Source organism: Lampris incognitus, chromosome 13 (assembly GCF_029633865.1).
Source record: "Lampris incognitus isolate fLamInc1 chromosome 13, fLamInc1.hap2, whole genome shotgun sequence".
NCBI classification, from domain to species: Eukaryota; Metazoa; Chordata; class Actinopteri; order Lampriformes; family Lampridae; genus Lampris; species Lampris incognitus.
This window is the reverse complement of record NC_079223.1, coordinates 1,218,297-1,235,576: the sequence shown is the minus strand read 5'-3', so window position 1 is coordinate 1,235,576 and position 17,280 is coordinate 1,218,297. Positions and strand designations below refer to the sequence as shown.

At 46.1% G+C, this 17,280-nt stretch overlaps 1 protein-coding gene across 1 annotated transcript in view; it reads left to right on the top strand.

The window, feature by feature from the left end:
- The window catches only part of LOC130123112 (potassium voltage-gated channel subfamily KQT member 5-like), a 525,531-nt gene that overhangs the window by 508,074 nt on the left and 177 nt on the right, over positions 1–17,280 (top strand).

Genomic DNA, 17,280 nt, shown 5'->3' with positions numbered 1-17,280 from the left:
TTCGTCGCTACTGCTCTTATGATCTTGAATTCATCCGTTTGAAATGCAGACCACATTGCCTTCCCAGAGAATTTGCTTCAGCTGTATTAGTTGCTCTTGACTTTCCACCACAAGCTAATGCTAACAGCCATTAGTGAACTCCCAAAGCATATTTCCCCTGTTGAAAACTCCAACCCTGACACGTCTGTCATCGTGTTAGCTTATTTCAACCATACGACCCTGTCCCTTGAACTCCCGAACTATAAGCACCAAGTCATTTGCCATAGCAGATAAAACAAAACATTAGATCATGGCTACATCTCAAATTTGAATGTTTACTCTGCATTCCTGACAGTTGCACTGGGGAAGTCTGATCATGCTGTGTTACTCCGCATCCCAAAATCCCCCCCCTACTCCCACTCTAATGCCACCCTTCTGCCTCCAGGAGGATGAGGTGAGAGCTACATTCAAGAAGCTGAACATTAGGAAAGCAGCAGGGCCCATACAGCATCAGTCCTGCTTTGTTGAGCCACTGTGCAGCACAATTGGCCCCAATATTTTCCACCATATTTAACACCTCTCTAGGTCAGTGTACAGTCCCACAGTGCTTCAAACTCTCTGCCATCATTCCTGTGCCAAAGTCCTCAATGATCACCTGCCTCCATGGCTTCAGACCAGTTGCCCTAACATCTGTGGCCATGAAAGCATCATTCTGTCACACTTGAATCTTGCACCTCTCCAAGGATGGACCCATATCAGTTTGCCTATAAAGCCAGCCTGTTTGTTGAGGATGCAGTTAACACAGCCCTGCACCATGCCCTGCACCACCTGGAATCACCAAACACCTACACATGCATCCTGTTCATAGACTTTAGTTCTACCTTCAACTCAAAACTCCATCAACCCACTCAAACTCTTTACCATACTCTTGGATATGAACATTGGCCCAGCCATATGTCACTTGATCGGAGCTTCCTGTGGAACAGGCCACAGAGGGTGAAAGTTAACAACCTAACCACACACCCTCTTACCCTCTGTACAGGTGCTCCTCAGGGCTGTGTTCTCTCCCCCTGGCTCTTCTCACATCACACCACCCACTTTACATCTACGGATAGCTCTGTGAAAATAATAAAATACACAGACGACACAACCATTGTAGGCCTCATTTCCAACAACGATGAAACCCAGTGCCGCCCTGCAGTACACCAAGCTGCCATTTGGTGTGCAAACAACAACCTTCTGCTTAATACAGCCAAAACCCAAGAACTCATTATTGACCTCCGATGCGTGCCGAATCCCAAAACACCCATACAAATGAACGGAGGCCCCATCACCACCACGACTCTTTTAAATTCCTTGGAACGTCCATCAATACCAACCTGAAGTGGAAAACTAACACTGAACACGTCACTGCAAAAGCTCAACAACCACTCAGCTTAAAAGATACCGGACCAAACATCAACTGCTCCTTCTGTTTTACTCAGCCATTATCCAGTCCATCATCACATCTTCTATTACAGTATTACAGTGTTACAGTATTTATTATAGTATTACAGTATCGTAGTATTACAGTATTACAGTATTTATTACAGCATTACAGTATCATAGTATTACAGTATTATAGTATTACTGTATTACAGTATTGTAGTATTATAGTATTTCGGTATTATTGTATTACAGTATTTTAGTATTATAGTATTACAGTATTATATTATTACAGTATTACTGTATTACAGTATTATAGTATTACAGTATTTTAGTATTATAGTATTGTAGTATTACAGTATTATAGTATTACACTATGATAGTATAGTATTACTGTATTACAGTATTGTAGTATTATAGTATTACAGTATTATAGTATCGTAGTATTATAGTATTACAGTATTACAGTATTGTAGTATTACAGTATTACAGTATTACAGTATTGTAGTATTATAGTATTACAGTATTATAGTATTACAGTATTATAGTATTACAGTATTGTAGTATTATAGTATTACAGTATTATAGTATTACAGTATTTTAGTATTATAGTATTACAGTATTGTAGTATTATAGTATTACAGTATTATAGTATTATAGTATTACAGTATTGTAGTATTATAGTATTACAGTATTATAGTATTACAGTATCATAGTATTACTGTATTACAGTATTGTAGTATTACAGTATTACAGTATTATAGTATTACTGTATTACAGTATTGTAGTATTACAGTATTATAGTATTATAGTATTGTAGTTTTGTAGTATTATAGTATTACAGTATTATAGTACTACAGTATGATAGTATTATAGTATTACTGTATTACAGTATTGTAGTATTACAGTATTACAGTATTACATTATTATAGTATTACAGTATTACAGTATTACAGTATTATAGTATTACTGTATTACAGTATTGTAGTATTACAGTATTATAGTATTGTAGTTTTGTAGTATTGTAGTATTACAGTATTATAGTACTACAGTATGATAGTATTATAGTATTACTGTATTACAGTATTATAGTATTACAGTATTATAGCATTACATTATTATAGTATTACAGTATTATAGTATTACAGTATTATAGTACTACAGTATGATAGTATTATAGTATTACTGTATTACCGTATTGTAGTATTACAGTATTACATTATTATAGTATTACAGTATTACAGTATTACATTATTATAGTATTACAGTATTATAGTATTACAGTATGGTATGGCGGCACAGACAGTCAAACATGGAACAAACTGCAGTGGATTGTCAACAAGGCATCCAGAATCCTAGGCAACCCACTCCCTTCAGCTGAACCTCTACATACTAACCAGACTGGAAAGCCAGCAAAGAAGACCCCCATCTCTGACCCCTCACATCCTGCTGCTCATCACCTCCTCCAGCTCCTTCCCTCAGGGAGGCGCTACAGGTCACTGTCCACTAAGACTAAACGCTTCACAAAGAGTCCCCCCCCCCCCCCAGCCATCAGGACTGTGAATTCCTCCCTATAGTCCCTCCTCACACACCACTGGCATGCACACCGCCATTCACCTGATAGTTGTGCATGATATGTTTGTTTCTGTTATTGTGTAGCTGTATTGTTGATGATAATATGTGGAGTGTGTGTTGTTGTCCATGTATGTATTGTGCTGCAGAGTTTAATGTGTACCAAAAACAAATTCCACCGGCCTTGGTCATGGGGCTCATTAAGTCAGTCTATCTAATCTAATCTAATCTTCTAAATGTCTGCATTCAAAGTGCTCGTTCAGCTACACTGGTACACACACACACACACACACACACACACACGCACACACACACACACACATTCACACATTCACACACACCCATTCACACACACCCATTCACATTCACCCATTCACACACCCATTCACACACACACATTCATATTCACCCATTCACACACACGCACAAACATTCACACACACACATTCACACATTCACACACACCCATTCACACACACCCATTCACATTCACCCATTCACACACCCATTCACACACACACATTCATATTCACCCATTCACACACACACACACACATTCACACACACACACACATTCACACACACACATTTCATATTCACCCATTCACACACACACACAAACATTCACACACACACACATTCACACATTCACACACACCCATTCACATTCACCCATTCACACACCCATTCACACACACACATTCATATTCACCCATTCACACACACACACACACACATTCACACACACACACACATTCACACACACACATTCATATTCACCCATTCACACACACACACACTCACATTCACACACTCACACACACCCATTCACACACACCCATTCATATTCACCCATTCACACACCCATTCACACACACATTCACCCATTCACACACCCATTCACACACATTCGTATTCACCCATTCACACACACACACATTCACATTCATCCATTCGTATTCACCCATTCACACACACATTCACCCATTCACACACTCACATTCACACATTCACACACACACATTCACATTCATCCATTCGTATTCACCCATTCACACACACATTCACAGACTGATGATGGAGGCTGCCCTGCCAGGTGCCAACCTGCTCATCAGGAGCTGTTAGGGGTTTAGCGTCTTGCTCAGGACACTTCAACACACTCTCCATAGGAGCTCGGGATCGAACCAGCGACCTTCCAATTACTAGATGACCCGCTCTACTCCTGAGCCATGTCGCCCCAGATAAATGTGGGCACACTATTTGGCAAGCAACAGCTTTCTGTTGCCCTTGTTATCTAATGTGTTATAACAGCTTATTAATGATTTATAAGGTGTTCACAGCCTAATTAACCACTTGTAAATCATTCATCAACCTTCTAGGGTAGTCTCCTTGTACAGTGGTACCCTTATGTTTTGAATGGATGAGGAGTAATGTTTATGATATGATTATGATGATTATAATGTTTATGGCTATTGTCATTCAGCAAACCACAAATCTGCCAGCGGATTTTCTGATGTCCCCATATAGGAAATATACATACACTACCGTTCAAAAGTTTGGGATCACCCAAACAATTTCGTGTTTTCCATGAAAAGTCACACTTATTCACCACCATATGTTGTGAAATGAATAGAAAATAGAGTCAAGACATTGACAAGGTTAGAAATAATGATTTGTATTTGAAATAAGATTTTTTTTACATCAAACTTTGCTTTCGTCAAAGAATCCTCCATTTGCAGCAATTACAGCATTGCAGACCTTTGGCATTCTAGCTGTTAATTTGTTGAGGTAATCTGGAGAAATTGCACCCCACGCTTCCAGAAGCAGCTCCCACAAGTTGGATTGGTTGGATGGGCACTTCTTTGAGCAGATTGAGTTTCTGGAGCATCACATTTGTGGGGTCAATTAAACGCTCAAAATGGCCAGAAAAAGAGAACTTTCATCTGAAACTCGACAGTCTATTCTTGTTCTTAGAAATGAAGGCTATTCCATGCGAGAAATTGCTAAGAAATTGAAGATTTCCTACACCGGTGTGTACTACTCCCTTCAGAGGACAGCACAAACAGGCTCTAACAGGTACTATTTAATGAAGATGCCAGTTGGGGACCTGTGAGGCGTCTGTTTCTCAAACTAGAGACTCTAATGTACTTATCTTCTTGCTCAGTTGTGCAACGCGGCCTCCCACTTCTTTTTCTACTCTGGTTAGAGCCTGTTTGTGCTGTCCTCTGAAGGGAGTAGTACACACCGGTGTAGGAAATCTTCAATTTCTTAGCAATTTCTCGCATGGAATAGCCTTCATTTCTAAGAACAAGAATAGACTGTCGAGTTTCAGATGAAAGTTCTCTTTTTCTGGCCATTTTGAGCGTTTAATTGACCCCACAAATGTGATGCTCCAGAAACTCGATCTGCTCAAAGAAGTGCCCATCCAACCAATCCAACTTGTGGGAGCTGCTTCTGGAAGCGTGGGGTGCAATTTCTCCAGATTACCTCAACAAATTAACAGCTAGAATGCCAAAGGTCTGCAATGCTGTAATTGCTGCAAATGGAGGATTCTTTGACGAAAGCAAAGTTTGATGTAAAAAAAATCTTATTTCAAATACAAATCATTATTTCTAACCTTGTCAATGTCTTGACTCTATTTTCTATTCATTTCACAACATATGGTGGTGAATAAGTGTGACTTTTCATGGAAAACACAAAATTGTTTGGGTGATCCCAAACTTTTGAACGGTAGTGTATGTGTGTGTGTGTATGTATATATATATATATATAGAGAGAGAGAGAGAGAGAGAGAGAGAGGTGGATATATATATATATAGATATATATATATAATGGAATGACTAGCATACTAGCTATACTATCAGCCAATCAGTGTAAGAAAGGAGCTGCCTTTTTTCATCCCAACATTTTCCTTCAACAGGCAAAAGGTCACCTGGAATTTGCATGAATATGTTAAATATGTGGATGCTATTATTATTATTATTATTGTTATTATAATTATTATAATTGTTATTATTATTATTTTGTTATTATTATTGCTCTCTGTCACTCAATGACCCTCCTACCTCGCATGTCTGCATGATTCATATCACTGTTTGAGTGTGTGTGTGTGTGTGTGTGTGTGCCTGTGTGAGTGAGCATGTGTGTTTGTGAGTATGTGTGTGTGTGTGCGCGTGTGTTTGTGAGCATGTGTATGTGTGTGTGTATGTGTGTGTGTGTGAGTATGTGTGTGTGTGTGTGTGTGTAAGTGCGTGTATGTGTGTGAGTGTGTGTGTGACTGTGTGTGTGAGTATTGTGTAAGTATGTGTGCGTTAGCTGGTTAGCGGTTAGCTGGTTTGGGAATTCCATATGATGTGTGGTTACCGAACAAACAGGCTGGTAGAGGAAATGATCCCACCAATCACAGCTGACATCCAAAAGCATTGGTTAGTTGCTGGCAGACCACCAAATCAGTATCCACCCCCACCCTCCAACATCTGTATGAGTGTGTTACTGTATATCCAACCCCTCCCTCACCATGCACCCCCACCCTCCAACATCTGTATGAGTGTTCCTGTATATCCAACCCCTCCCTCACCATGCACCCCCACCCTCCAACACCTGTATGAGTGTTACTGTATATCCAACCCCTCCCTCACCATGCACCCCCACCCTCCAACATGTATATGAGTCTGTTACTATATATCCAACCCTTCCCTCACCATGCACCCCCACCCTCCAACATGTATATGAGTCTGTTACTATATATCCAACCCCTCCCTCACCATGCACCCCCACCCTCCAACATCTGTATGTGTGTGTTAATGTATATCCAACCTCTCCCGCACCATGCACCCCCACCCTCCAACATCTGTATGTGTGTGTTAATGTATATCCAACCCCTCCCTCACCATGTACCCCCACCCTCCAACATCTGTATGTGTGTGTTAATGTATATCCAACCCCTCCCTCACCATGCACCCCCACCCTCCAACATCTGTATGTGTGTTACTATATATCCAACCCTTCCCTCACCATGCACCCCCACCCTCCAACATCTGTATGTGTGTTACTATATATCCAACCCTTCCCTCACCATGCACCCCCACCCTCCAACATCTGTATGAGTGTGTTACTGTATATCCAACCCCTCCCTCACCATGCACCCCCACCCTCCAACATCTGTATGAGTGTGTTACTGTATATCCAACCCCTCCCTCACCATGCACCCCCACCCTCCAACATGTATATGAGTCTATTACTGTATATCCAACCCCTCCCTCACCATGCACCCCCACCCTCCAACATGTATATGAGTCTGTTACTATATATCCAACCCCTCCCTCACCATGCACCCCCACCCTCCAACATCTGTATGTGTGTGTTAATTTATATCCAACCCCTCCCTCACCATGCACCCCCACCCTCCAACATGTATATGAGTCTGTTACTATATATCCAACCCCTCCCTCACCATGCACCCCCACCCTCCAACATCTGTATGTGTGTGTTAATGTATATCCAACCTCTCCCGCACCATGCACCCCCACCCTCCAACATCTGTATGAGTGTGTTACTGTAAGACGTTCCACGCATATGAACATGCTTACCCTTATCCTCACCATGTTTGTGCCATTGCTTTTCTGTGTGTGTGCGTGTGTGGGTCCCCCTGTACATCCACCCCCCCCCACCCCTTCCCTCACCCAGGCGGCTTGGCGTCTATATTCCACGGACAGTGTGCGTCCCTACCTCCGAGCCACCTGGTACCACTATCAAAGTGCCCTCCCCCCCTTCAGGCATGTATGCCCTTCTCTACCGCCTCCAACCATCACAAAAACCCACCACAACTACCCCACCCCACCCCACTCCCTCCAACCTCCTCGCACCCCCTCCTTCTCTCCACCCCAGATGCATCAACACTTACCCGAAATACTAATCAGCCCTTTCTGTTGTTTTTCCTCTCACCTCTCCTTCTTTCCTTCCCTACCTGACTCTCACCTCTCCTTCTTTCCTTCCCTACCTGACTCTTACCTCTCCTTCTTTCCTTCCCTACCTGACTCTCACCTCTCCTTCTTTCCTTCCCTACCTGACTCTCACCTCTCCTTCTTTCCTTCCCTACCTGACTCTTACGCTCCTTCTTTCCTTCCCTACCTGACTCTCACCTCTCCTTCTTTCCTTCCCTACCTGACTCTTACCTCTCCTTCTTTCCTTCCCTACCTGACTCTCACCTCTCCTTCTTTCCTTCCCTACCTGACTCTCACCTCTCCTTCTTTCCTTCCCTACCTGACTCTCACCTCTCCTTCTTTCCTTCCCTACCTGACTCTCACCTCTCCTTCTTTCCTTCCCTACCTGACTCTCACCTCTCCTTCTTTCCTTCCCTACCTGACTCTCACCTCTCCTTCTTTCCTTCCCTACCTGACTCTCAACTCTCCTTCTTTCCTTCCCTACCTGACTCTCACCTCTCCTTCTTTCCTTCCCTACCTGACTCTTACACTCCTTCTTTCCTTCCCTACCTGACTCTCACCTCTCCTTCTTTCCTTCCCTACCTGACTCTCAACTCTCCTTCTTTCCTTCCCTACCTGACTCTCAACTCTCCTTCTTTCCTTCCCTACCTGACTCTCACCTCTCCTTCTTTCCTTCCCTACCTGACTCTCACCTCTCCTTCTTTCCTTCCCTACCTGACTCTCACCTCTCCTTCTTTCCTTCCCTACCTGACTCTCACCTCTCCTTCTTTCCTTCCCTACCTGACTCTAACACTCCTTCTTTCCTTCCCTACCTGACTCTTACGCTCCTTCTTTCCTTCCCTACCTGACTCTCACCTCTCCTTCTTTCCTTCCCTACCTGACTCTCACCTCTCCTTCTTTCCTTCCCTACCTGACTCTTACGCTCCTTCTTTCCTTCCCTACCTGACTCTTACCTCTCCTTCTTTCCTTCCCTACCTGACTCTCACCTCTCCTTCTTTCCTTCCCTACCTGACTCTCACCTCTCCTTCTTTCCTTCCCTACCTGACTCTTACGCTCCTTCTTTCCTTCCCTACCTGACTCTCACCTCTCCTTCTTTCCTTCCCTACCTGACTCTAATGCTCCTTCTTTCCTTCCCTACCTGACTCTCACCTCTCCTTCTTTCCTTCCCTACCTGACTCTAATGCTCCTTCTTTCCTTCCCTACCTGACTCTCACCTCTCCTTCTTTCCTTCCCTACCTGACTCTTACCGCTCCTTCTTTCCTTCCCTACCTGACTCTTACGCTCCTTCTTTCCTTCCCTACCTGACTCTTAACTCTCCTTCTTTCCTTCCCTACCTGACTCTTACGCTCCTTCTTTCCGTCCCTACCTGACTCTTACGCTCCTTCTTTCCTTCCCTACCTGACTCTCACCTCTCCTTCTTTCCTTCCCTACCTGACTCTTACGCTCCTTCTTTCCTTCCCTACCTGACTCTCACCTCTCCTTCTTTCCTTCCCTACCTGACTCTCACCTCTCCTTCTTTCCTTCCCTACCTGACTCTCACCTCTCCTTCTTTCCTTCCCTACCTGACTCTCACCTCTCCTTCTTTCCTTCCCTACCTGACTCTTACGATCCTTCTTTCCTTCCCTACCTGACTCTCACCTCTCCTTCTTTCCTTCCCTACCTGACTCTTACGCTCCTTCTTTCCTTCCCTACCTGACTCTCACCTCTCCTTCTTTCCTTCCCTACCTGACTCTTACGCTCCTTCTTTCCTTCCCTACCTGACTCTCACCTCTCCTTCTTTCCTTCCCTGCCTGACTCTCACCTCTCCTTCTTTCCGTCCCTACCTGACTCTTACACTCCTTCTTTCCTTCCCTACCTGACTCTCACCTCTCCTTCTTTCCTTCCCTACCTGACTCTTACCTCTCCTTCTTTCCTTCCCTACCTGACTCTTACCTCTCCTTCTTTCCTTCCCTACCTGACTCTTACCTCTCCTTCTTTCCGTCCCTACCTGACTCTTACGCTCCTTCTTTCCGTCCCTACCTGACTCTTACCTCTCCTTCTTTCCTTCCCTACCTGACTCTTACGATCCTTCTTTCCTTCCCTACCTGACTCTTACGATCCTTCTTTCCTTCCCTACCTGACTCTTACGATCCTTCTTTCCTTCCCTACCTGACTCTTACGATCCTTCTTTCCTTCCCTACCTGACTCTCACCTCTCCTTCTTTCCTTCCCTACCTGACTCTTACGATCCTTCTTTCCTTCCCTACCTGACTCTTACCTCTCCTTCTTTCCTTCCCTACCTGACTCTCACCTCTCCTTCTTTCCTTCCCTACCTGACTCTCACCTCTCCTTCTTTCCTTCCCTACCTGACTCTTACGCTCCTTCTTTCCTTCCCTACCTGACTCTCACCTCTCCTTCTTTCCTTCCCTACCTGACTCTCACCTCTCCTTCTTTCCGTCCCTACCTGACTCTTACACTCCTTCTTTCCTTCCCTACCTGACTCTTACCTCTCCTTCTTTCCTTCCCTACCTGACTCTCACCTCTCCTTCTTTCCTTCCTTACCTGACTCTCACCTCTCCTTCTTTCCTTCCCTACCTGACTCTTACGCTCCTTCTTTCCTTCCCTACCTGACTCTCACCTCTCCTTCTCTCCTTCCCTACCTGACTCTCACCTCTCCTTCTTTCCTTCCCTACCTGACTCTTACCTCTCCTTCTTTCCTTCCCTACCTGACTCTTACCTCTCCTTCTTTCCTTCCCTACCTGACTCTTACCTCTCCTTCTTTCCGTCCCTACCTGACTCTCACCTCTCCTTCTTTACTTCCCTACCTGACTCTTACGATCCTTCTTTCCTTCCCTACCTGACTCTTACGATCCTTCTTTCCTTCCCTACCTGACTCTTACGATCCTTCTTTCCTTCCCTACCTGACTCTCACCTCTCCTTCTTTCCTTCCCTACCTGACTCTTACGATCCTTCTTTCCTTCCCTACCTGACTCTTACCTCTCCTTCTTTCCTTCCCTACCTGACTCTCACCTCTCCTTCTTTCCTTCCCTACCTGACTCTCACCTCTCCTTCTTTCCTTCCCTACCTGACTCTCACCTCTCCTTCTTTCCTTCCCTACCTGACTCTCACCTCTCCTTCTTTCCTTCCCTACCTGACTCTCACCTCTCCTTCTTTCCTTCCCTACCTGACTCTCACCTCTCCTTCTTTCCTTCCCTACCTGACTCTCACCTCTCCTTCTTTCCTTCCCTACCTGACTCTCACCTCTCCTTCTTTCCTTCCCTACCTGACTCTTACCTCTCCTTCTTTCCTTCCCTACCTGACTCTCACCTCTCCTTCTTTCCTTCCTTACCTGACTCTTACCTCTCCTTCTTTCCTTCCCTACCTGACTCTTACGCTCCTTCGTTCCTTCCCTACCTGACTCTTACCTCTCCTTCTTTCCTTCCCTACCTGACTCTCACCTCTCCTTCTTTCCTTTCCTACCTGACTCTCACCTCTCCTTCTTTCCTTCCCTACCTGACTCTTACGCTCCTTCTTTCCTTCCCTACCTGACTCTTACCTCTCCTTCTTTCCTTCCCTACCTGACTCTTACCTCTCCTTCTTTCCTTCCCTACCTGACTCTTACCTCTCCTTCTTTCCTTCCCTACCTGACTCTTACCTCTCCTTCTTTCCTTCCCTACCTGACTCTTACGCTCCTTCTTTCCTTCCCTACCTGACTCTCACCTCTCCTTCTTTCCGTCCCTACCTGACTCTTACCTCTCCTTCTTTCCTTCCCTACCTGACTCTCACCTCTCCTTCTTTCCTTCCCTACCTGACTTTCACCTCTCCTTCTTTCCTTCCCTACCTGACTCTTACCTCTCCTTCTTTACTTCCCTACCTGACTCTTACACTCCTTCTTTCCTTCCCTACCTGACTCTCACCTCTCCTTCTTTCCTTCCTTACCTGACTCTCACCTCTCTTTCTTTCCTTCCCTACCTGACTCTTACCTCTCCTTCTTTCCTTCCCTACCTGACTCTCACCTCTCCTTCTTTCCTTCCCTACCTGACTTTCACCTCTCCTTCTTTCCTTCCCTACCTGACTCTTACCTCTCCTTCTTTCCTTCCCTACCTGACTCTTACGCTCCTTCTTTCCTTCCCTACCTGACTCTCACCTCTCCTTCTTTCCTTCCCTACCTGACTCTTACGCTCCTTCTTTCCGTCCCTACCTGACTCTTACGCTCCTTCTTTCATTCCCTACCTGACTCTTACGCTCCTTCTTTCCTTCCCTACCTGACTCTCACCTCTCCTTCTTTCCGTCCCTACCTGACTCTTACGATCCTTCTTTCCTTCCCTACCTGACTCTTACGCTCCTTCTTTCCTTCCCTACCTGACTCTTACCTCTCCTTCTTTCTTCCCTACCTGACTCTTACGCTCCTTCTTTCCTTCCCTACCTGACTCTCACCTCTCCTTCTTTCCTTCCCTACCTGACTCTTACCTCTCCTTCTTTCTTCCCTACCTGACTCTTACGCTCCTTCTTTCCTTCCCTACCTGACTCTTACCTCTCCTTCTTTCCTTCCCTACCTGACTCTTACGCTCCTTCTTCCCTTCCCTACCTGACTCTCACCTCTCCTTCTTCCCTTCCCTACCTGACTCTTACGCTCCTTCTTTCCTTCCCTACCTGACTCTCACCTCTCCTTCTTTCCTTCCCTACCTGACTCTTACGCTCCTTCTTTCCTTCCCTACCTGACTCTCACCTCTCCTTCTTTCCGTCCCTACCTGACTCTTACGATCCTTCTTTCCTTCCCTACCTGACTCTCACCTCTCCTTCTTTCCTTCCCTACCTGACTCTTACACTCCTTCTTTCCTTCCCTACCTGACTCTTACCTCTCCTTCTTTCCTTCCCTACCTGACTCTCACCTCTCCTTCTTTCCGTCCCTACCTGACTCTTACACTCCTTCTTTCCTTCCCTACCTGACTCTAATGCTCCTTCTTTCCTTCCCTACCTGACTCTTACCTCTCCTTCTTTCTTCCCTACCTGACTCTTACGCTCCTTCTTTCCTTCCCTACCTGACTCTTACCTCTCCTTCTTTCCTTCCCTACCTGACTCTCACCTCTCCTTCTTTCCTTTCCTACCTGACTCTCACCTCTCCTTCTTTCCTTCCCTACCTGACTCTCACCTCTCCTTCTTTCCTTCCCTACCTGACTCTTACGCTCCTTCTTTCCTTCCCTACCTGACTCTTACCTCTCCTTCTTTCCTTCCCTACCTGACTCTTACCTCTCCTTCTTTCCTTCCCTACCTGACTCTTATGCTCCTTCTTTCCTTCCCTACCTGACTCTCACCTCTCCTTCTTTCCTTTCCTACCTGACTCTCACCTCTCCTTCTTTCCTTCCCTACCTGACTCTCACCTCTCCTTCTTTCCTTCCCTACCTGACTCTTACGCTCCTTCTTTCCTTCCCTACCTGACTCTTACCTCTCCTTCTTTCCTTCCCTACCTGACTCTTACGCTCCTTCTTTCCTTCCCTACCTGACTCTTACCTCTCCTTCTTTCCTTCCCTACCTGACTCTTACGCTCCTTCTTTCCTTCCCTACCTGACTCTTACCTCTCCTTCTTTCCTTCCCTACCTGACTCTCACCTCTCCTTCTTTCCTTTCCTACCTGACTCTCACCTCTCCTTCTTTCCTTCCCTACCTGACTCTTACGCTCCTTCTTTCCTTCCCTACCTGACTCTTACGCTCCTTCTTTCCTTCCCTACCTGACTCTTACGCTCCATCTTTCCTTCCCTACCTGACTCTTACCTCTCCTTCTTTCCTTCCCTACCTGACTCTCACCTCTTCTTCTTTCCTTTCCTACCTGACTCTCACCTCTCCTTCTTTCCTTCCCTACCTGACTCTCACCTCTCCTTCTTTCCTTCCCTACCTGACTCTCACCTCTCCTTCTTTCCTTCCCTACCTGACTCTCACCTCTCCTTCTTTCCTTCCCTACCTGACTCTTACGCTCCTTCTTTCCTTCCCTACCTGACTCTTACGCTCCTTCTTTCCTTCCCTACCTGACTCTTACGCTCCTTCTTTCCTTCCCTACCTGACTCTTACCTCTCCTTCTTTCCTTCCCTACCTGACTCTTACGCTCCTTCTTTCCTTCCCTACCTGACTCTTACCTCTCCTTCTTTCCTTCCCTACCTGACTCTCACCTCTCCTTCTTTCCTTCCCTACCGCACTCTCACCTCTCCTTCTTTCCTTCCCCACCTGACTCTCACCTCTCCTTCTTTCCTTCCCTACCTGACTCTAATGCTCCTTCTTTCCTTCCCTACCTGACTCTCACCTCTCCTTCTTTCCTTCCTTATCTGACTCTAATGCTCCTTCTTTCCTTCCCTACCTGACTCTCACCTCTCCTTCTTTCCTTCCCTACCTGACTCTCACCTCTCCTTCTTTCCTTCCCTACCTGACTCTCACCTCTCCTTCTTTCCTTCCCTACCTGACTCTTACACTCCTTCTTTCCTTCCCTACCTGACTCTCACCTCTCCTTCTTTCCTTCCCTACCTGACTCTTACCTCTCCTTCTTTCCTTCCCTACCTGACTCTTACCTCTCCTTCTTTCCTTCCCTACCTGACTCTAACACTCCTTCTTTCCTTCCCTACCTGACTCTTACCTCTCCTTCTTTCCTTCCCTACCGGACTCTCACCTCTCCTTCTTTCCTTCCCCACCTGACTCTCACCTCTCCTTCTTTCCTTCCCTACCTGACTCTAATGCTCCTTCTTTCCTTCCTTATCTGACTCTAATGCTCCTTCTTTCCTTCCCTACCTGACTCTCACCTCTCCTTCTTTCCTTCCCTACCTGACTCTCACCTCTCCTTCTTTCCTTCCCTACCTGACTCTCACCTCTCCTTCTTTCCTTCCCTACCTGACTCTTACACTCCTTCTTTCCTTCCCTACCTGACTCTCACCTCTCCTTCTTTCCTTCCCTACTTGACTCTCATGCTCCTTCTTTCCTTCCCTACCTGACTCTTACACTCCTTCTTTCCTTCCCTACCTGACTCTTACGCTCCTTCTTTCCTTCCCTACCTGACTCTCACCTCTCCTTCTTTCCTTCCCTACCTGACTCTTACCTCTCCTTCTTTCCTTCCCTACCTGACTCTTACCGCTCCTTCTTTCCTTCCCTACCTGACTCTCACCTCTCCTTCTTTCCTTCCCTACCTGACTCTTACCTCTCCTTCTTTCCTTCCCTACCTGGCTCTCACCTCTCCTTCTTTCCTTCCTTATCTGACTCTAATGCTCCTTCTTTCCTTCCCTACCTGACTCTCACCTCTCCTTCTTTCCTTCCCTACCTGACTCTCACCTCTCCTTCTTTCCTTCCCTACCTGACTCTCACCTCTCCTTCTTTCCTTCCCTACCTGACTCTTACACTCCTTCTTTCCTTCCCTACCTGACTCTCACCTCTCCTTCTTTCCTTCCCTACCTGACTCTTACCTCTCCTTCTTTCCTTCCCTACCTGACTCTTACCTCTCCTTCTTTCCTTCCCTACCTGACTCTAACACTCCTTCTTTCCTTCCCTACCTGACTCTTACCTCTCCTTCTTTCCTTCCCTACCGGACTCTCACCTCTCCTTCTTTCCTTCCCCACCTGACTCTCACCTCTCCTTCTTTCCTTCCCTACCTGACTCTAATGCTCCTTCTTTCCTTCCTTATCTGACTCTAATGCTCCTTCTTTCCTTCCCTACCTGACTCTCACCTCTCCTTCTTTCCTTCCCTACCTGACTCTCACCTCTCCTTCTTTCCTTCCCTACCTGACTCTCACCTCTCCTTCTTTACTTCCCTACCTGACTCTTACACTCCTTCTTTCCTTCCCTACCTGACTCTCACCTCTCCTTCTTTCCTTCCCTACCTGACTCTCACCTCTCCTTCTTTCCTTTCCTACCTGGCTCTCACCTCTCCTTCTTTCCTTCCCTACCTGACTCTCACCTCTCCTTCTTTCCTTCCCTACCTGACTCTTACGCTCCTTCTTTCCTTCCCTACCTGACTCTTACACTCCTTCTTTCCTTCCCTACCTGACACTTACACTCCTTCTTTCCTTCCCTACCTGACTCTCACCTCTCCTTCTTTCCTTCCCTACCTGACTCTTACGCTCCTTCTTTCCTTCCCTACCTGACTCTTACACTCCTTCTTTCCTTCCCTACCTGACTCTCACCTCTCCTTCTTTCCTTCCCTACCTGACTCTTACCTCTCCTTCTTTCCTTCCCTACCTGACTCTTACGCTCCTTCTTTCCTTCCCTACCTGACTCTTACCTCTCCTTCTTTCCTTCCCTACCTGACTCTCACCTCTCCTTCTTTCCTTTCCTACCTGACTCTCACCTCTCCTTCTTTCCTTCCCTACCTGACTCTCACCTCTCCTTCTTTCCTTCCCTACCTGACTCTTACGCTCCTTCTTTCCTTCCCTACCTGACTCTTACCTCTCCTTCTTTCCTTCCCTACCTGACTCTTACCTCTCCTTCTTTCCTTTCCTACCTGACTCTCACCTCTCCTTCTTTCCTTCCCTACCTGACTCTTATGCTCCTTCTTTCCTTCCCTACCTGACTCTCACCTCTCCTTCTTTCCTTCCCTACCTGACTCTCACCTCTCCTTCTTTCCTTCCCTACCTGACTCTCACCTCTCCTTCTTTCCTTCCCTACCTGACTCTTACGCTCCTTCTTTCCTTCCCTACCTGACTCTTACGCTCCTTCTTTCCTTCCCTGCCTGACTCTTACGCTCCTTCTTTCCTTCCCTACCTGACTCTTACGCTCCTTCTTTCCTTCCCTACCTGACTCTTACGCTCCTTCTTTCCTTCCCTACCTGACTCTTACCTCTCCTTCTTTCCTTCCCTACCTGACTCTCACCTCTCCTTCTTTCCTTCCCTACCTGACTCTTACCTCTCCTTCTTTCCTTCCCTACCTGACTCTTACGCTCCTTCTTTCCTTCCCTACCTGACTTTTACCTCTCCTTCTTTCCTTCCCTACCTGACTCTCACCTCTCCTTCTTTCCTTTCCTACCTGACTCTCACCTCTCCTTCTTTCCTTCCCTACCTGACTCTTACCTCTCCTTCTTTCCTTCCCTACCTGACTCTTACCTCTCCTTCTTTCCTTCCCTACCTGACTCTCACCTCTCCTTCTTTCCTTCCCTACCTGACTCTCACCTCTCCTTCTTTCCTTCCCTACCTGACTCTTACGCTCCTTCTTTCCTTCCCTACCTGACTCTCACCTCTCCTTCTTTCCTTCCCTACCTGACTCTTACCTCTCCTTCTTTCCTTCCCTACCTGACTCTTGCGCTCCTTCTTTCCTTCCCTACCTGACTCTTACGCTCCTTCTTTCCTTCCTTACCTCTTGCGCTCCTCCTTTCTCGGCCTTGTTTTCTTGGTTACCAACCACCCAACCCCTCCCTC